This window comes from Anoplolepis gracilipes, chromosome 5 (assembly GCF_047496725.1).
Source record: "Anoplolepis gracilipes chromosome 5, ASM4749672v1, whole genome shotgun sequence".
NCBI lineage: Eukaryota > Metazoa > Arthropoda > Insecta > Hymenoptera > Formicidae > Anoplolepis > Anoplolepis gracilipes.
Window position 1 is genome coordinate 4917389 of NC_132974.1, and position 21544 is coordinate 4938932.

Below are 21544 nucleotides of genomic sequence, written 5' to 3' on the forward strand. Positions count from 1 at the left end.
TCGCATTCGCCTGTTAGGAACGGTTAACGAGACTTAGCTCTCAGTGTTGATAACTACCTCGTGTTTACCTACCGTACCTAACAATGCAACGTCAAGTGCCCGTGAATATAGAGGAGGGACGGTGGCGATGAGGTCGCGCGGACTCGACAGATACCAATCGTATTTGCGCGAACCCTGACGAATTCCTTAACGAGAAATCCTTGGAGAACCTATCCGTATTGAATTAGCAGAATGATTAAAATGCGAGAACGTACTTTGTTATTTTGTATTTCATTTATACGTTGCGTTAATATACAAATTTATATAGTATATTATTATATTATAAACTAATTTATATATTTGTATAATAAATATACTAACTAAAATGAAAAATGTATGCGCTCTCTTCATTAAATCATTTATTGTTATCAGTTATTGTTTCTAACTTGACAAATGTTTACAGATATTGCAAAAATCGTGACCAACAAAAATAAATATACATCGAAATACCTTGAAAAAATCAAACGAAACATACTGATTTCCGCATTCTACGTTTCTTGTATTATTTACATTCCTATTTATATTACTTATGGATAGATCCTGAAATCACTTTCTGCAATGTAAATAATCGCTATTCATTTTTGCATATGCAGAAATATGCATAAAAGAGCATAGTCTCGTAAAATCTTAAGACAATTGTATTTTCTGCGCTACTGTTTATGTTTATGATAGTCGTCACGCGACGTTACGTTACATATAGTACACGGAGATCTAACTGAGCGTATACGAATATGTGTTTACGGTAACTCGGTTAATGTTACACCTCTATAAACTGCATCGGTCGTTGCCGTCTACAGGACAAATATCTAGCTTTGACTGAGTATCTCCTGTATTGTCATGGATTCTAATTTTATTCGCGTAGTTCAGTAAATTCAGAGAAGCTCTCTGTGCGGTTCCATACATGCTGCGCTAAAACCCGATAGTGTTATATGGAGTTTCTTTACCAGCTAGAACAGAATAATTAAACTATAACCAAAAACATGGTTTCCCGGATATACTCGTTATTATTTCTCGTCACAAACAAAACGCTGCTCGTTCTTCCGTGTATATCGGGTTAACTTCGCGGAGGATTTAATCCACGGTATACCTACATACGTGCACGTTGATTTGGTTGATCCTGGGGCGTCAGTCACGTTAAATCCTAGTAGACTTTGCAAGGCAGCAAAAGCGGAAAATGTAAGGCGGGGAACGCACGATAAAGGTAAAGGGGAAGCTGGCGGGGATACGGAAAAGGACGCGACGATGCGAAAGGTATGAAGAAAGAGAGATAGCGACGCGACTACGTCTCGGCCGTTTAATAAACTCGCCTGAAAATATAAATTTTAATTAAGACGAATATACTTCGCAGCAACGCGCGTGAGGTAGTCGGAAGGTATTCGAGACCATGATTTTGACATTTCAAAGTATGACGACATTCACAAGTCATGCGACATTCGGCCGGAATGTAGCGCGTAGATTATTTCGACGTAAAAAAGAAAAAAAATAAAAAAAAAAAAAAAAAGAATATCACAGCATGATGGTGATTATAAAAATAAGACAAACCATTTTTACGACAATTGAAATAATTGTGGCTGTCGCGTCGTCCATCGATTCGGCGATATCGAAAAATATTTTCTTCAATGTTATACGCATGAACGGCAACCACGAGCGGCAGGAGAGAAGAAAAGAACGAAGAGCCGAATTGTAAGATGAAGGAAGGAGCGTATAAGAAAGAGTAAAAAGAAGCACGGGCAAGCGGTAACCCTGGAGAGTCGGATACCTCTGAAATAGATATTCTTTCTCCGCTCACATCCTCGCCGGAACGGTCGAGAAGAGCGCGGGGGATCAAGTTAAATCTATTGTATAAAAACCTAAACTCCTTCGTGAGTTTTAGCGCGGGCACCGAAGAAGCAGCACCTCTTTTCTCTACCTTCCTCTTAGCTTCTTCTCCACGCGCTGCTCGCTCTCGCCTTTTATCGACCCTGTCAGTGCGAATATTAGTTTCATTTGCAAGACTCACGACCTTTACCGCTCGACTCGCGCTCCATTTTTCTTTTGCTACCCGTCTACCGCTCTTTTCCATACATAAGTAATGACTCGGATCTCGGATCTCGGGAAGTCCCAGGGTTACGCGCGCATCGGTAACTAGGTCAAATCTCTTATCCCGGGGAGTTTTAACTAACGGCGGAAATGACGCTAATGGCGCCCATACCCTTCCGACATATCGCGGAAACGTTCTCCTCCGGGAATTTTCCGCTCGCATCACCCATCGCCACCGGATAAATGAAATGCAAGCTGAAAGAATAGCTGCCGGTCATTTGGCCGAGTCGCTGTTTAAACGGTTACTGTTGGATAATCATTTAACCCCGCTAAATCCTATTGCGCTTAAATGCAGTTGGCGCGCTCGCGTTCACAAACTTGTACTACTCTCGCCTCTGTCGGCATCAAATGGGGAGAGAAAGAGAGATTGAGAGAGACGGAGAGGGCGGATTGAACTCGCGCACACGGCGTGGCTCGGGTTGGGAAGGTACGGGAGAGTTTATTGAAGTATCGCTAATCCCACGGGGATGATCCGCTAGGGTAGCTTGGCAGCTGGGCTCTGGCACATCCTAAAGCGCAAACTGATGGCACACCGTGTGACGCCATGATTTACTCGGTCGAGTCTCGAACCCACAATCTGTAAGGCTTAGCAAGTCCGCGTGCGCCGCCGGCGCCGCGCCGTTATAACTATCGCCGTCGAGCTCCGTCGAGCTTCGTCGAGCCCGCGATATTAAAACCCATCCGTTTCCCTCGGGCTTCGCTTCCATCGCTTCCTCCTATTACGATTTTCCTTTTTTTCCTTTTTTTTCTTCTTCTTTCTTTTTTCCATCGAATCACATTGAATTCTAGATGGGACAGGTGCCGAGCCAAACTCGATACCGCTTCTTTCCGTCTGGTTCTCGAAATTCCACGGATTTCTCTCTCTCAATAGAACCGACGATTTTTCGCGCTAGCATTTCGAAATCGATTCTTTCTGTGCTATTTTTTTCGTGTCTCTACATCGAAATGTATGGTATACTCTTGAATAGTGACACCGATAGTCGACACATTCGATTGAAGATCAAACGTTCGTGATCAAATTGCGTGTAAAAACTAAACATCGTTTTTTTCATGACCCAAGAAATTTATAAGAATAGCCATAGCCTTAAGGAAGAAGAGCGAGCGGTTCTTCTCGAAATGAGATTCCTTCGTGGGTTAAAGGTAGTTTTCTGGCCACGCTCGTTGAAACCGCGCTCTTCCATGGTTCTTTATACGTGTTGCCCCGCAATTTCTAACGCCACTCACGTATTTTGGTGATGACGTCACGCGTGAAGAGAGCAAAATATAAAGCCGCACGAGGACCCTACGGAACCGAGCCAGGTGTATTTGCGGGCGAGATCGGGTAGCGGGAGAACGGTCAGGTACAGTATGGAAATGTACAGTTACAGAATGCCACGCGAGTCTACTTACAATGCCGTAAAACAGTTCCCCCGTGTATTGTTATCCTATAGCCTGTACGGAACGAAAGGAATGTAAGTATTTACTCGCACCACTGATACTGTAACATGTCAAATAGCAGCATTTCACGTACGACTATATAACGCGCACGTGTTTTTGAAAGTATCGATATTTGTATACAAACTCTGTCAATTAAATATTGATATGTGAATTGATCGAACGCTTCCATCATAACTTGTGTGTCCCGCAACACATTCGGCGAAATTGTGCAAAAAAAAAAAAAAATAAAAAATAAAAAAAAAAAGAAAATTCAAGCGTCAGAATATTCATCGTCGACCGTAAAACGTTTACTAGATATTTTTTTTGTCTGTATACCTTTGGCGAAAATTCTGTGGAAAACCGCGATGTGACGAGTAAAACCGGAGATAATCGAATCAAGAACGAAGAAGAAGTACGTTTTGATAGAGCCAAAGACAAGTTAAAAAAAGTAAAGAAATGGGAGGATTAAAGATAGGTAGGGGAAGACAGAGGACAAATACAATGGAAGCGTGTTCACTACCCTATTCTCTGCTTCGACCTCTTAACTCCTCTGATGGAAATGGCCCGAGATGGAGTTCCATCACGAATACTCACATCATAATCGATGATCGATGAAGTCGGAGGAGACAGGAGTTCAACAATGAAGACGGGTACTTTTTAATATCTAAGCCACTCACGTAACTTTGGAAGGGAAAATTATCGGAAGATCGCTTTGCAGCACTTCACCAACATTACTTTCTAAAAATATCACGACATCGATCTATCGATAATCCCAAGCTCCTTATACTTCTTTTATATATGAATAATTCTCGGGATTCTTCGGAATAAGATTTTCTTTAACACAATAAGTCTTTTAAGCGACAACAGTTTTTCAATTACAAGCATAAAAATTCTAAAAATTTTTGTGATTTATATTTCTGAAGCATCCGATGAAAAAAGCTAAGAGCCTTATTTCTCATTTAACTTCAAATGAATTTTACTTCAAGAGGATTTCAACTTGAAAATTAGTTGCCAAGATTTTAAAGTTAAAATGTTAAAAAGTCGCGAACAAAAAGATCGTCCAATCAAATTTTCGCCGTGAATAGATCAACTTCAAATTGATCAAACGGTCCATAGAGATGAAAGGAAACGCAGAGAACTTGCTATGCTCTGTATGCTGTAAATGAAATCAAAGGACAAGCACGCCGCTACGTTTCCGGTCTGTGTCGTAAAGTTCGTCATTAACGCAATCGTTACTAGAATCGTAATCAATCCGGGATGAAATAGGCGGTTACGTACGGTTAAGTACGATCTATCAAGAAATGTGGCGCACGTATGGTTGAGTTAATGCAGTTGGAAAGTTTCGGTGTAGAGAAGGCAGTTGCCCTGTATCTTGAACATTAGTTGGAAAGCGCTCCATAACGGCACATATCGGCCTCGCGCCGTAATAACAACGAGCACGACGACAAATCCGCGAGGTGCTAAGCCGCAAGGGAGAAAAAGTTTCTCGACGCGCTTTACAAAGTACGACGAAACTTTGCTTTACCCGTTAACGCGCGTAGCACTACTAACGTCGTCGTGCCACTGTACGAGACAGTTATCAGACCCATAACGTTTATTGGTTCGTTAAGCATCTCGAGAATTGTTTAGGAAGCAATAAAACTTACTGATCCAATAATCGCGACTCCCGAGACGAGGCGACTGAATGAGATGGCTAATAGTATTGTATAGGGACGTTAAGCTGAGTAACTTCCAAGACGAATATTAGGCGCTTACTTGTAAATCTTCAACGAAGTTGATAGAAGGACTTTGCGCAAATATGTTTTTAAATAAATCACTTTACTTTAGAATAACTTTTATGAAAAACTTTGCAAAGAGAAGCATTGTCTCCATAATTTTTAAATTATATCCTATATAGATACGTTCTACCTAGAATAGCTTTTTCAGAGTGTCTAACTCGTGTTTAAATTGCAAACAATATTTTTTGCTAATAGTATTACATAATTATACTATTTGTATATCGAGTGAGAGTAAAATTCATATTGAGTAAAATTATTTATAAACATTTTCTTTCGTCACGGCAGTAATGTAACCTTTTCGCGATACTGTCTTTAAAAATTGTGCAAATCTTGAAAATGCAAAGAAATCGATAATTAAACAAACGTCAGGTGTAAGTTCTGATTGTAAAAAATTCACAATTATATTTCTGCGTGCGTGAGCTCGTTTCGAACCCGATGTCCAACCGATGTAACGCGTCCGTTGGTTTCATGCAAACGTACCAGCTTGTGTGATTAACAGCTCTAAAATGCGACGGTAACCCGTTATTAGTAAGCCATAACGTTACCATAAAATATCCCCTGGGGATCGGCGGGCGCGAGTCAACCCTTTGCAGTCTGCATACAACGACCCTCGCGCACTAGGACGTTATCATGGCCAAATCTAGACAGGCCAACAACACGTGGTTAAATTATTAGGGTTCCGTATAATTGGCCGACGGCTTGCGGTTTAGTTCAACACGGACCGCCACGTAGTTTGGTTTGGCGAGGAATACCTTCATGTTTCAGAAAAGCTACCAGGCGGTAGTGGTAGAGGATGGTTCCAGCCCTTCTGATCCAAGGATTTCGCTCGCCCCCTACTAGAACGTAAAAGGGTGGGGATTAAAGTTATCAAAAGTCGCGTCTGAGTTTGTCGAAGAAGGGTGCAGCTCTCATGTTGATCGATAAGCGGTTACGGTCGGCAGCATTTCTATCAAAGAGATGACAAGGAGGGCGAATGAATATGCGAACAAAAAAATCTTTGAACGTGATGAAAATGAGGAGAAAGTGCATGATCGAGGATATGCTTCGTCATCGTGCTCGTTTCGCAGATTATTCAAGGTAAATTCGAATGTGATGAATCCTCACGGTAGAAAAATTTATATCTCCCGATAACATCGTACATTTAATGTTAAATGCACGATCTATTTCTCTCATGTCGTATATTAAATATAATATTTACATTATAAGCGGATAAAATTCCGCATCATTGAGTGTATTTTTCGTGTCGAATAATAAACGTGTCAAATTAAAGTTATGAACAGTCAATTAAGCATACTCGCCACGGTCATCGAAATTAACAAAAACGTCATCATTGTAAATAAATTTGTTTACCAGTTAATCGTAAAAACAGCGCACGCGAGAAATAATTTCTTTTTTTACACATACATATATAAGAATAAAACATCTTTTCGACATTGGCAATTTCTTCGCTACGTTAATTAATTACCGAGTAAATTCTACCGAGCGAAATAAACTCTCGTTGCTACTCTCGATGAGGCAGGAAAGGCAAAACTCTCGCTTGTAAACTTTGAAAGTTAAAACTTAAAGGTAGTTACGCGCAAATCAATTTCGCTGTGTTTTAGATATTGAACTTTTGAATGTAATTACAATTAGCTTAATTAATTATTACCTGCCACAATCTACGACTGCGTAGAGTACCTTGTTCTCTCGGAACTTTGCCTATATATTCGAGTTAGAATTACTCAAATATCATATCAAACTCGCGCCAAAAATAAATAATACGATCAACGAATGTGCTTATAATAGAAACGTAACATCCGTTAATAACATATAACTATGCATGTACTTTCCGCGTCTTCATCAAACCGCGCGCGCAGTAATTTCGCCCTTTCCTACTAATTTCATCCTGTGTAGCAAAACAGGTTTTTCTCCCTTTTTTTTTGCAAGTTTGCTGGTCTCAGCATCTCATCCCTGTCGCACGTGCCAAACACGCGTAAAAGAGTATAATCCGTTTTCCGTATAAAAGCTTCTGGAAAGAAGGGACGCGCAAGGGTAGGAAACTGACGAGAGAGAAAGAGAGAAAGACGCGCATCACGTCAGATCGGTCGCCGTTTATTAAGCGTTATTAAGCGGGCAACTGGCTCGACAGACGTGGCGGATCTTTATTTTATATACGCGCCGCGAATACAGCACCCGGATTATCCCAGGCGCAAAGCTGACTGACGTGAAATTCGAAAGAAAAGCCTTTAATCCACGAACAGCCTCCAACAGCGTACCAACTGCGAGCTTCGAGGTTTTCCGCTGCGCTTTGCGATTGGCGGCCAATCAACACCCGCCTTCGACGCGGCTTCGCTCTCCTTCCGACAGGCGCTTTATCGCTGAATCGACCGCAAGAAATATCTCGAGAGAAACCGCACGATAGAACGTCAGATCGACCTCGAGGGTGCGCTTTTTGAAGAATTTTCAGTCGAGCTTTCTACCCTTCACAAAATTTCTTTCGAAACATAACTATAAAGTTATTCAATAACTAATAATAATTATAAAGTGAAAAAACGCATATAGAAAGTTTGGTAAAAATAAATGATAAAAATACTTATTTCAATTTAATTTTTATAAACGGCAAAAAATAAGTGAGAACTATATTCTCAACTGTATATATAAATTTTATATGAACTTTTATATTACTATTTATAAGGAGTCTTTTATCAATTTCAAGTTTCTTTTTTAACAGAGATATAAAAAAATCAATTATATTAAAGTTATAAATTTAACTGCAAATAAAAAGTTTAAAAAATAATATTAAGCTTAAAAAATGCAATATGCATTGATAGGTAACTTTACATGTCATGACATTTGTGACATTTTATCCTTAATCTATGTCAATTTTATTCAGACAAATCTGTAATTTAAAAGATCAATAATAAGATTTTCAAATTTTATTATTAAAAAGATTTAATAATAAAATGTGAAACTTTTTAATAAATTACTCTAATCTTGGTTCAGAAAAAAAAATCGATGGTTTAAAGAATTTAGTGAAGTAGTGAAATGTGATTTGCTATATCTGTGACCTGATTTAATGTAACTTATTCCAAAATACGATATGCTTCGTCCTTTTTAATGTAATAATAAAAAGTATATTTAAATAAAAATTTCGTCAATAATCTTCTAACTAGAAACATTTTAAAAGTAAATTATTACGTATATTTAATGTAATTAAAATTATCGTATAAGTCATATAAATTTATAATCACGAAACCGAATGGAATGAGACTTTATGAGAATCCGATACCGAAGTCTTTCTATTGAAGAGAAGCAGAATCAGGAGGATGCTATCGTATTTACACTATAATTTTCATGATTAAATTTCCCGACACTTTAGGATACGGTTTAAAGTGAAACCGATATCGGTGTAGACACGCGTGTGCTTAGATTGCGAACGTATGGGCGTAAGAAGCAGTCTCTTGCGCATATATCCGGCCACGGCGTAATTATATACATGTGCGCACAAATCCGCTTGGTTATCATCAGGTTTATCAAAGTACAACAAGTACCGACAAACTATCTCACGCTTGTATTTACGAGAACACAACGTAGCTCTCTCGCTATCCATGATAAATACTTTGTCATTACCTCGTTTATATTGAACACATCGATCATCGCTGCGCGAAATAAATGCGCCGAGCTATGTCCCATAAAACTTTATGCTGCAACGATTTTCTCATCCCCCGCTCTTTTTTAAAAAGAGTAAAAAGAACAATAAATAACGATCTAAATAACAAAGTTCTCGATTAATGCGCGCAACAGCATGCCCCACGCCGTGTAGTTAAAGCAATTTTTCGAGTTAAAATACTGAGGAGAAAAAAATGCAACGGTTAATCGCATTGAGAGAAAATATTTTCATTATCCGATAAAATACTGAACGAGCTGCGATAGATATTGGCATCCGTCGACGGCGCTATGAACAATCGCATTCTTCGTTTCGAGATATCTATGGAATCGTCGGTATGCGCGTAGCGGTTTTCACTATCTAATTCTGAGCTTCGTTTCGAACGCTTTTCTCTCGGCGAAGAAAATAAAAAAGCCGCTGCATTCCTCCACAGAAGATCTCGTTCGACTACTTTCGTTATTTAGAGAGATACCACACGAGGTATCGAGGCATCGAGGCATCGAGGCATCGATGCGAATGTAATTGCATGGATAAAGGGTCAAAAGCTTCGTCAGAACCTCGCTTTAACCGCCCCTCTTTTATCGCGCGAAGAAGTGATGAACAGAGAGCATCCTATCGACGATCTTGCAAGTTTCTGCTCGAAATCTAATTACGTTAAAAACTACTTTCATCTAGATATCTCTCACCAAAACCGAAAGATGACGCTCTTTTTCTCTAGCATGGAGGGTTTGCTTTAAAGAAAAATTGTACTATAATCATATCCGTGAAAGTTTCACTTTTTCTTTCTTCTCGCAGCTCTATCTCTCGAGGGATCTTAACGGGTAGATAATCTCAAAATGTGCGATACATCGTTTCGCGAAAAAAAAAAAAAAAAAGTACATCGATGAAATTGGACGGCGCTCTTACTCGCGACGATAAAAACGAGACGAAGCGGCTCCGCTGGGCTTTAAGACGGCACGATGCATCGTTACGTTTTATATGCAATCGTAAATAGCTGAATCTTGTAACGACAAGTATTGTACGCGTTTCGTAGGTATCTCGGTTTAAAATTTAATGAAAACCGTTACATATAGTTAAGCGCCCTCGTAAGTTTCATAGAATGGCTCTTTAAATCTTATCCGGATTCGAGTGTACGATTATCGGGAACTGGGAAGGGTACACGGAATGGGTGGAATTGGAGAAAACGTCGTTAATCGTAGAACAAAGCTGCCATTGTCGCGCTAATCAGCAATGGGCACCTTGATCGAAAATAAATTCCACGAGAACGAGTGCGCGTCGCGGCCTGCCGCATTTCAGCTTAGCACGAACGCCACTTTTCTTTATTGCACTTTCATACGTGTACTGGATACGTCTCAAGACGTACCTCGAAATTCAAGCTAGGGGAAGAAGCTTATCCATCTCTAGAATACATATGTAGCTGTAAATATAAATAAGTAATACAAACATACCTACATGCGCACACACATACGAGTTTCAGTAACAATCAGCGCTTAAAAATTCAACTAATCAAATATCGGCCAATTTTTATTGCCAAATTTTCGAATTAAAGTCGATATATTCTCATCACAAAATATCGGAAATTATTATTTCTTTCAAATCATTTCAGTATATTTGTACATGTATAAACTTATATTAGTAGATAAAATGTTGTTTGTATATTAAATTTTCTATATCAAAAATCATTGATAAATCATAATTATTTAATATCAATTTCTACATCTTTCTCTTGTTGTTAATAAAAATTTAAAGTTCTAAATTTCTGTGACAAAAGCGAGAAAGTGCGATCTTTCATCGTGATACAATCATTTTCTCGTACACTATTCTAATTCTATAATGGTCGAGGCCAATCGGGAATACAGTTACTTCCTGGAAGAGCGTACGAGAACTGGACTTTCGGACAATCGAATCAATTGATCGCGAGGTTTCCGTGGAAATGAAATCAGCCCTACTTTTACGTGTCCGAGAATCCCTCTCTACGTTCCATTACGCCCGAATGCTGGCAATTTTACGCAGTGAATTAAGGCCGTGCCAAACTAAATTCCATGTCGACGCAAGTAACCGGGTTTCGGAAATTTCCCGTGAGGGAAAGCGAATGTGGATCGACGACTCGAATAATCCCAACCGTAGTTGTTTTGTCGATTCGCGAATGGAAACTACCGAGTTGCCGACGTCGCGATTGTAGTCCTTATCGCCAAAGGTAACAGGGCGTATTCTCGCGTGCCGATGATTGCACGGTTTTCTGGTCGTCCTACCGTGAGCACTGACGCGATGTTAATACTATTACACGAGCGGACTTTTGGACTTAATCCTCCGTGTGTTACCTGAGCGACTGTGATAATTTCGTATAAACATTATGTCATTCGCTGTTGACATTCATTGTCCATCTATTGATCGTTAGGTTACAATTTCGCGTTCTACTTTCTGTTAAAGTTAACTTAAATTTCCACCTCTCTTATAACAAAATATATGAATAAAAAATTTGTGCACTATCGTAGTGTAATTTGGAAAATTTACATTAGGTAATTAACATTTTTTTATTCGTGTAATATACTGACGAAGAATGTAAAGTATGAAAATCTAAAATAATTTCAGTTTAATTTTTCGTTTGTGCAAACATTAATTATCTGTCAGCAGAGTGTAGATTGCGGAATATAATTCTCATTTTCGTAGTTATAATTTCGTAAACATAATCGTTCAACAGTTCATTTAAAAAAAATCGATCCTTTCATCATTTAGCAATTCTCCAGAGATTTAAGTTCATTTTGAAAAAAAAAAAAAAAAAAAAAAAAAAAATGTATTTTTTAAATAGATCCATTTTAATAATTTATAATAGATATTTTATCTCGAGAAAATTAAATTGTCCCTCTACTACTTTAGGATGATTTCAAATTTCTAATGATAAAAAGTAATACGTAAGGTGTTCCAGTTTTTCTTTTGTTAACGTGATGCAAATATGCAATGAATGACCGAGTATTATACTATATAAAATCGTCATTTATCTATTTCGTTCAATTCTTCCTTTTACTCCTCAACTGGTTTTAAAGCGATAGTAAATGACTATCTAGATAATATGCGACCGGGAAATATGGACCAAGAGAATCAACAAACGAAGAAGGATGATAAATCGATAATCGAGGCATCTCGCTAGCATACGCAGGAAAAAAGTTTGCTTTCGATGTCATTTTTTATCTTCACGAGCATCGTTTTTACACAGATTAAAATCGAGGATGAGAATTATATTCCGCAATCTACACTTTGCTGACAGATATAATTAATGTGTGCATAAACGAAAAATTAAACTGAGATTATTTTAGATTTTCATACTTTATATTCTTCACCAGTATTATATTACACGAATAAAAAAAATATGTTAAAAACATAATGTAAATTTTCCAAATTACACTATAATATTGTATAATTTTTTATTCGTTATAAGGCGAAAATTTAAGTTAATATTTAACAAAAAGCAGAACGCGAACCGCAAATAAAAAAACTCGATAACGTATTGTACAACGACAGCTACGATTCTCGTGCATAATTTATCATGCATCGAGTATATTCGAAACGCTAGCGAGCGAAACTCTACGTAAATTAGATTGTACTTTCACACGAGGGAATACGATCGAATACGCGTGTCTCGCATCCGCTTGCACATCCGCGAGAAATTCCTGCGTAAAAACATATCTATCCCATAGCCATTACACAAATGCCTATGGACGCCTATCGAATTTGCGGAACACCCGTAATGTTTCGTCAATATTTGCAATTTTGACCGGTCGATTCGCTACTCGTGGTTCCGTTAAAATATCAACAGCTGGTGAACCGCTAACTACGGCAATATAACGAAACTTTATCTCGCGATAAAACACCGCATCAAGAATAATAATATATTGAACCACGTAATTTCATACATTCAATTAGACCGAATTAAAATTGTTGACCTACTCTACTCGAAAAACTTTTGCTAACTAGATAACGGTGAAATATCGATAAAGCAAAACTCTGATTCGGCTTTACAAGTAGAAGTAGAGTCTTGCGCACTCTATAAATTTCAAATTAACGTTTGAAGTTAGTTATTCTGTTTAAAGGCTGAAGTATCGGTCGAATGTGGTAGAAAGTATTTTTTCTATCAGTGCAGTGCAAGCGTGGAACGTGTAAATAACAAAAATGAGTAAATTGGCAATAAGATGAATAAAAACATCCTTTTCTCCTAACATAGTAATTATCTAGATTCTTATTTAATTTTATTTGCTGATGTGTTATTTTTAACTGCTTTGAATCGTACAGATTAAAAGTGTTTCACTATACTGTGAAAATTCAAAGAGCTGATTACGGTTGAGCTAATTCGATAAATTTTATCAAATTTAATTATATATCTTTTAGTTGGATTCTTTTCCCTATGGACATCCAATTTTTTCCAAATATATAATATGAGATACAGACATTTCAATATTATCCGCGGGCGATAGAATAGTCTCTATTTTCGTGCAATATAATATAATCCTGCCATATGTGATACATATGCTGTATTTATATAAATGATACATGGTTCATGTCACATATATACATACATATGTATAAAGAATAAATTAATCATTAACACAGCCTAATAAATAATTATTACTTCTGCCGAGACTAATTTCGTGGACTGTATGCTTTAACATGCAAAGTCGATTAATCCGCTCTAAAAATTTGGCCGGACAAAGCTGCGGAAATATGATTCCGCATTTTTAGCAATTAAATTGTCTCTCACTCTCTGTCCTACACTAGTTCCATCGGACCGAATTTACGTGTAAACAATATTAAACGAACAACTTTTGCGAGAACTCTAAAGTGGATACATCGTGCGAATGACGGTCTGTTTTGTTGTATCCTTACCGTCACGGCGCTTCTTGGTGGCTTAGCTTTAACTCAGCAAATCCTACGATCGCCTGTAGCGGAGTTTAAGCTAGGCTTAAGTCTTAAGTGACAGTAATGAAACCGCGTGTCGGTCGGTTTTGCCGAAATGGCATTTTCTTTCTTTCTCATGCGTAATAATACTCGTTTACATCAGAACGAACAATTTCCAATCGTAATGCTAAATGAGAATAATACAATAAAAATAACAATGAAAATTATTTACATCACATTCAAGTACGGGTGAAAAGCCCGCTAAGCGGCAATTTCGTTAGCCCCTTGGTGATACAAGAGTTAAACATGTTATTAAGCCAGATGCTGCTTTTGAAATTTATATTTGTAATTCGTCCGACGTATCCACGTAATACAAGTAGACCATACATGGAAGATTATTTCCGCGGACGCTCGGATCAATATTAAAACAATCGGACGGCATAAAGCGGCATTACGGTATAAAGCGTCGTAATGCCGCTTGAAAAACGGGTCAACTTTGGCAAATATTTTTTTTTTCTCGCTACTCTACACTATGGCCGCGCAGTCTCTCGTCCTTTAATTAATTAGCACGGTAGCAGCAGGAAGAGGCAGCTGCCAAGTGGTAGGACACGACACAACTGATGGGTGGAATGGAGAGAATAGAAGGGAGTTGAGAAAAGAGAAACGCGTGTGCCAGTAGAGGATAAAGATCGTTGCTACCAAAACGTTAGTCTCGAATCGGACCACTCTACACTGACGGTGAGGATGCCTGCAGTTTCGTGTGTTTCCAAAGTATTCGCACTGAAAAAATTGCAAATATGGATGTTTACAGTGTGGAAATTAAACTACTACCATTGCCACTATCGTTCCTATGTTAAACTATTACTCTATGCATCTCCACATGCGATGGGCGCGTGTTTATTTAGCTACACCGTGTGTCTGACATTACATAATTAAATGCATACAGCCTCAGGCTTAAGTACGTACGCGCTGTGTTTTGCTGTATTAATCAATGAAAGAGCGCTCTCTCTCTCTCTCTCTCCTCCCCTCTCTCTCCCCCCCTCTCTCCCTCTCTCGCTCGCTCGCGAGAGAGGATATACGCCGGCATCAAAAATAGTTTGGACGGTTTAAGATCAAACGCGCATTTTCGAATTTACTTCCACTTCGTTTGCTTTCAATCTCACAGGCTATGAAAACCGAGCTGTTTTGTAGCGCAATCTACTCGCCAAAATGCGCTCTATATCTTAGACAAGATGTGTAAGAATTAATTATACAATAGAGAAAAAACGATGGATAAAATAATAATTATAAATTTTTAGATGTGGAAAAACATATATATTATTGGTGAACAGCTAAAAAAACGCAATATTTTGAATATTTATAAAGACATTGATAATAAAAGTAATGTAAAAAAATCGCTATAAATTTAACGTTCATATATCCCTTTCTACGTATGCACACACAAATTTGTTTGCTCCATTTTATCCATCAAGCCTAAAGATGTCTTATATACAATGCATATTAAATAAATTTAAGAATAAAATAATACACATCAAATATATAAAATTTAAATGCGACCATATTTTCAAATTATTTCAAATTATCAATAGACAGATAATTTGGAAGAAAGAAGGAATAAGGGAATTTCGAATCACCGAGAAGATAGGATGAGAAATGTACGCCATGCGATCCGAGAGAAAACTCCGCACCAGCTTCGATCTGCGCGAGCATGTTGGGTGGTCGGCTCTAATGAACGAATGGGGTCTCCGCGTAAAAGAAAACAGGAATAAATAAAAAAGCTCGTCGTCGCTTTTGCGGTCAGTTACTTGCCGCCCACGATTTCCTCTCGCCCGGTTTAGTTCACCAAGCAATGCGGTTGAAATCTGATGCTAGAATAAAGCTTACAATCCTATACTTGAAATTAATCATTTTTTCATTAATTATGTCATCAAAATGCATTTATAAAACTCGTGTCAGAAGAACTTGTCACATTCTAATATTTTCATTATAGTTTAACATTTTATTCGAATCCTATACAAAAAAATAGTAGCTAATAAAGGTAATAGCAGGAATTTTTCTTTTTCAGATATTTAACAATAGCAGTGTGACGTATAAGAATGCAAGAACATCACTAAACTAAAAAGATAAAGTGAAAATGCTTATTTAGTCCAACTTAACAAAAAAATATTCAATATTGAATTACTGATAAATTGGAGAATTATTAAAAAACGAGAAGAGAATAAAAACAAAGGTAATAAACCTAATTTAATTTACGATGTAAAAGGCAATCATGTTTTAATATAAAAAAACATATGTATATGCGTTTTGATAATGAATGTTCATGATGTTTATCTCTTCTTTTATATACTGTGAATGGGGTTACCGAGTCGCATGATCGATTATCGGCTGTTGGTTTACTACCCTCCTGAGATCTCCCGCCCTTTTGACACAATATACGCGGGGACTACCAGATGCTCCCCCGTACAATAGGGAATTCATGATTCATGGTCAATTTAAAAGGATAAGAGTATGTTATAGTACAAATCCACGATTCAAACTAATTTGAAAATTCTTCGTAAATTCCAAGATTTTTTGCTTGTTTTTTCCTTTTTTCCCTAAAAGTTAAAGAAATTATTTATAAATATAAAAATCTATTAAAGATATAATTTAAAAAGAAATTACAATTTATAAAATCTTTTAAAACATTACAATTCATAATCTCTCTGTCGGAAAATCCATTGTTAAATCATAATGCAAGTCATATAGAGAGCTGTTGAAAGTTAACACGCGCGAATTGCTGCATTAAAAAAGTAGAGGAAAAAAACAATATTGACACCTCTTCGCGCTATCGGCGATGTGAAAAGAAACGAACACGGCGTATCTGCATAAAAACAGATGGAAGTCAAACGTAAATCCAATTACGGGATAATCGCATTGCCTCGAGATTCGCACTCGGGCATTCGGTCGAACTATCGAGTGATTAAAAATAATACCCGACATCGCGCGCGCGGTTGGAAACTTGCTCGCGTGTACACGAACATAAACCCATCCACAAGCCACTCCACTCCATGTAAATTCATAATTTTTTTCTTTCTTTTGCTTTTCATTTATTGCTGTGCCTATCTATCTTACCAGTGCTTTACCTGTGTGTTATCATTCTAATCCGTCGCAAATAGTTAACTCTTTTATAAACAGGCCTACAAATATACATGCCAAATACTATAATTAATTAAAAATAAAATAAAAGTAAAAAAAAATTTCTAGAATTATATAAATTTTTTAAGTACTTTTGCTTATTTGTAAATTTCTTACTAATATATGTAATGGAATGACAAGCTTTAATGTATAATATAATACAAAAAAGTTAATTATATTAATTTTGGATAAACCTAAGTGTGTAACCTAAGTGAGTTAAATTTATTTTCAATTTTTTTTCAAAAATTGCAAAAATATCCATATCTGATATATGTAAATTATCAATATTTAAAACTTTTAGTCCTTTTAGTCCTCTAGATTACCATTCTATTTTAAGAATTATTATAGAATAATAAATTCCTTATCGATAAGATTTGTGAGATTTTCTATAATAGTAATAGTGAATAAATGTTTCGATTGTAGAAAACTTGGCTGACATTTCAACAAACGGAAACCGGAAGTCGATAACAACTAGGAAGGATTATTACCGACTACATACTAGTCGGTAACAGAGAAGCTACATACAGAAATTTCAGTCAGAAGTAAATTTCGCAACACCCGATATAACCGCACTGCTGTCGTCGGTACAAGACTTACCTTCGTTCGTAAGTTACCAGAAAAGAAATTACATGTCGGTAAAATGGTATTATACAGTTCCCTACTATTCTCTAATAAAGCTTTAAAGCACATATCTTTTAACATTTCTAGTTATAAGAAAGTGAAAGGGATAAAATGTATGTTAAATATTAAGCAAGATTTAGTTATTTCAAAAAACCTAATTATACCGCTACAACATAATAACTATTAATGGTAAATGTCAACAGTTAATTATAATAATAATATATAATAATAAATTATAATAATAAATTATAATAATTATAATATCTGAGCCGGAACTCAAATAGCAAAATAATTGATTAATAGACTGTATAGACTGTATAGAATAGACTGAAATAGACTGTATAGAAAGAGTAATATAATTTTGCCTATTCCATAATTATCGACAAAAAAAAATGTATTGTATATTTATTTTCCCAAATATGTAAGTTGTACCGTGACATATTTTTTAAATTTCGTAGCTTTATAAAAACATATTAATACAAAAATGAAAGACTAAAATATGTTACAAAAGCTAATTATGTTTTGTATTTTTCGTATTATTGGAAAATAACCGAAACATATTTATTAAATTATTTTTCTTCATTACACTAAAATATTAACATTTTTGTACCTATATATTTCGTACATATTACAAATTAATATGTTTGTTGATAAAATCGGAATACATCGCAAACAAAATTTATTGTATATAAATTTTAATGATATCGATGTAAGAGTAATAAAAATTTGTCTCATATATTTGCCAACAAATTAGTCGTACTGCTTGAGAATCAAAAATTATATTATAAAAATTTACCGCGTGACACATAAAGTAAAATAAAATTAGGATAATTACTATGATGGGGATAGATAATAAAATATAGTATACTTATTATTAATAATAATCAAGTAGCCATAAGATAAAAGTATATCTTAAGATAATAGAGTAATAAAAATTTGTCTCATTTATTCGTAACAAACGAGTCGTACTGCTCAAACATAAAAAATAATATTATAAAAATATACCGCATATAAATACATTTATAAATAAAATTAGAATAAATTACTATGATGGATAGATAATAAAATATAGTATACTTATTATTAACAGTATAGCAATCAAGAAGCCTTATAATAAAAATATAAAAATACTGAATTTCTTCTTTTGTTAAATATCATAAAAATTGAAAGTAAAAATAAAAGTTATATGAGAACTCTAATCTTTATGCAAAATTATATTATTGTATTTTCAAGTTTTTATTTTTATATAAAATTATAATTTATAGTTGTATAAAATTCATTAATTGTAAATTTAAAAAAATTACGAAAGTATTTCCCTGATAATAATGATGGAAATATTAGATCAGAAATCTAAAACTGAATAAAAATATTTATCTAAGCATTACGAAAAGTGAACAGAATAAAAAGCATCACAAAAAGTGCACAAAATAAAAAACAACAAAATAAGTATTAATTATTATTAATAAATGTATGTATATGGGCAAACTAATAATGTATACAACAAAGAAAAAAATTCAACTACAAAATGACCTCACATATAAACATTTTAGTGTTCTTTTTGATAAAAAAAATCGTATTATCCTTAGTTAATTAAAAATATGATTATTTTTAAAAATAAATTTAATTAAAAGAGCCTAACGTAAAACAAGTAAATTATAGTGCTTTCTCAGCAATGTTTCAAACAAAATCATAATATGTATGTACATTAAATTGTATATTAAACATAAGCTGGTGTACATTACTGTATATTATGTTTGCTGTATATTATGATGCTTATACTACACACATTTTGTTATAGATATAAGATTATACAAGATATAATTAAGATATAAGATATAATATTATAAGATATAATGTGTGTATGGTAAATAATAATTTTTAAATATATCTCTCAATTATATAACACGTGAGTACAATAATTTATAATCTAAGAAGAACAAGATAATGGAGATGTCAAAATTTATTTTCTATTGCGTATATGTGTGGTCATTCTGATCAGCGAGAAATGTAATGCAAAATAGAAATAAACAACATAATAAACATACGTGTGTCGGTCGTTACTGCTCGGATACTTCAAACATCCCTCCGCGGGATGCCTCTGTCGGTACGCACCTGTATGTCGCTTTTCAGACTCTCGGAATGTGGTTAGGTCCGCCCTGAAAGCAAACATTACAAAGACACACATTAATTTCAGCAGAAAAATCAATACATTCCTTCGTATTTCGAAGAACGCTGCGCGTCGTTATTATATTTAGCCATATTGCCACATTTAAAAGTACCGGCGCGGACAATCGTGTTTATGTCCGACTATAGCGTGACAATTGAGTTGACAGCTCGCGACACGATTTTTTCTGAATACCACGACGATGACACGCACGCGAAGAATCGTTCGTCTCGGCGTGATAACGATAAAATATCAAAGTAAACGAGTTCGAGCGACGTTCGATCTCGCGCCCACGACGTTTGACACATTCGGCATTCTGGCCAACTGTCATAATACGCGAAACGCTCGCAGACGAGCAGGTTACTATGGCGACGCTCGTTTATCTACCGGCGCGTCAATGACCGCACATGCGGACGTCGTCGACGTAGTGGAATCGGTAAACAATCCCGATTGTTTACTAGCGTTGCGTCCTCGTATCTGGAGACATTTACGCAACATTCGAAAATTACGAAATCGAGCGACAGAATTTTTCTACAACAGCGACTCCAGTAATGCGATCCAGAAAAGAGCCATGAATATCAAAAAATGGAAAGAGTGGAAAACTGACTTCGCGAAATATACAGAGGTTATATGCACACACTGACAAAACTCGAGAACACATGCGATACACTTCACTTTGTTATCCGAATGCCCTCAGGCGATTTCCACTTGTTATTTCGAATTTACATGCCGACTGGTAGAAACGATTCTCGCGGCCAATGCCCGAGGTAAACAAATCGACTGACTGACAGCTCGGAACGACGTAGCAAGTCGCTGAGAGTTACTGAGCGCAAAGAACGATGAGAAACACTCACCACGTTTACGGCGATCTTTCCGACACCTTACCGCGCCGCAGTTACATCATAATACACATACGCACGTACACTACCTACTTCCTAGGCACTGATATTAAAAAACTCGTGTAAAATGTATAAAAAAGGCAATAGTTAGGAAGATGCCAAGAGAATTGCCATAGCGATGCCAATACTAGGCGGCCATGTTATGCTACGCTGCATCTTCCGCCATCTGGTGAGCAGTTAAGAAACCTTCGATGAAAGGAGCGGATCAATTTTATTTGTTACCGACAAACTAACACTTTACCTCTCAATTTAATTTTTCTTTTATTTTGATGTTCCAGGTTTATTACATGGTTTCCTAACAGATAAGAAATCCAGAAATACCAACAAAATAAAAATTTAATTAAATCAGCGTTAATATATGTCGGTACAATAGATTGCTTCCCTTTCATCTCTCGAAAGGATAATTTCTCAAAACAAAAAGATACCTATATTTTTGAAATATAAAATAAAAATTTTATCGAGTCGTCATTCATCTAATTAACAAATATTTTTTACTTCGGATTAATTGACTCAGATTGATAGTACAAATCAAAATTTAACTGAAGTTATTTAAAAGTTATTCACAGAGATAGTCAGAGATGGCTCCACGAATATGACTCTCAAATATGATTTAATCCGCTTATAGCTAGTTCAACCCATCACTGGTGCATTTTTATTTTACGCAATTCACGCGCGTGATGCTTGTGTTAAAAGTCTACAGTCAAACAAAAAAACAATTTTTGCGTGACAAAAGTTTCTGCAAAAATAATCACTGCTTTTGACTTTAAACATAATGTATATATATATAAAATAATGTAGAGAGCAATAAGTACTATAAAATAAACGATTGTATTACATT

General features: G+C 36.0%; 1 protein-coding gene across 11 annotated transcripts in view; it reads right to left on the reverse strand.

Moving 5' to 3' along the window:
• The window catches only part of Lar (tyrosine-protein phosphatase Lar), a 399608-nt gene that overhangs the window by 246395 nt on the left and 131669 nt on the right, over window positions 1–21544 (reverse strand). For 6 of the 11 annotated variants that reach the window (XM_072893360.1, XM_072893362.1, XM_072893359.1 and 3 more), the window contains exons 1-2: window positions 20662–20870; window positions 19689–19799 (exon numbers count right to left, since the gene is read on the reverse strand). The gene's annotated coding sequence lies outside the window, so the exon portion shown is untranslated. Of the gene's footprint in view, window positions 1–19688; window positions 19800–20194; window positions 20600–20661; window positions 20871–21544 lie in introns of those variants that run through there. The other 5 variants (XM_072893354.1, XM_072893353.1, XM_072893357.1 and 2 more) reach the window with 4 other exon arrangements.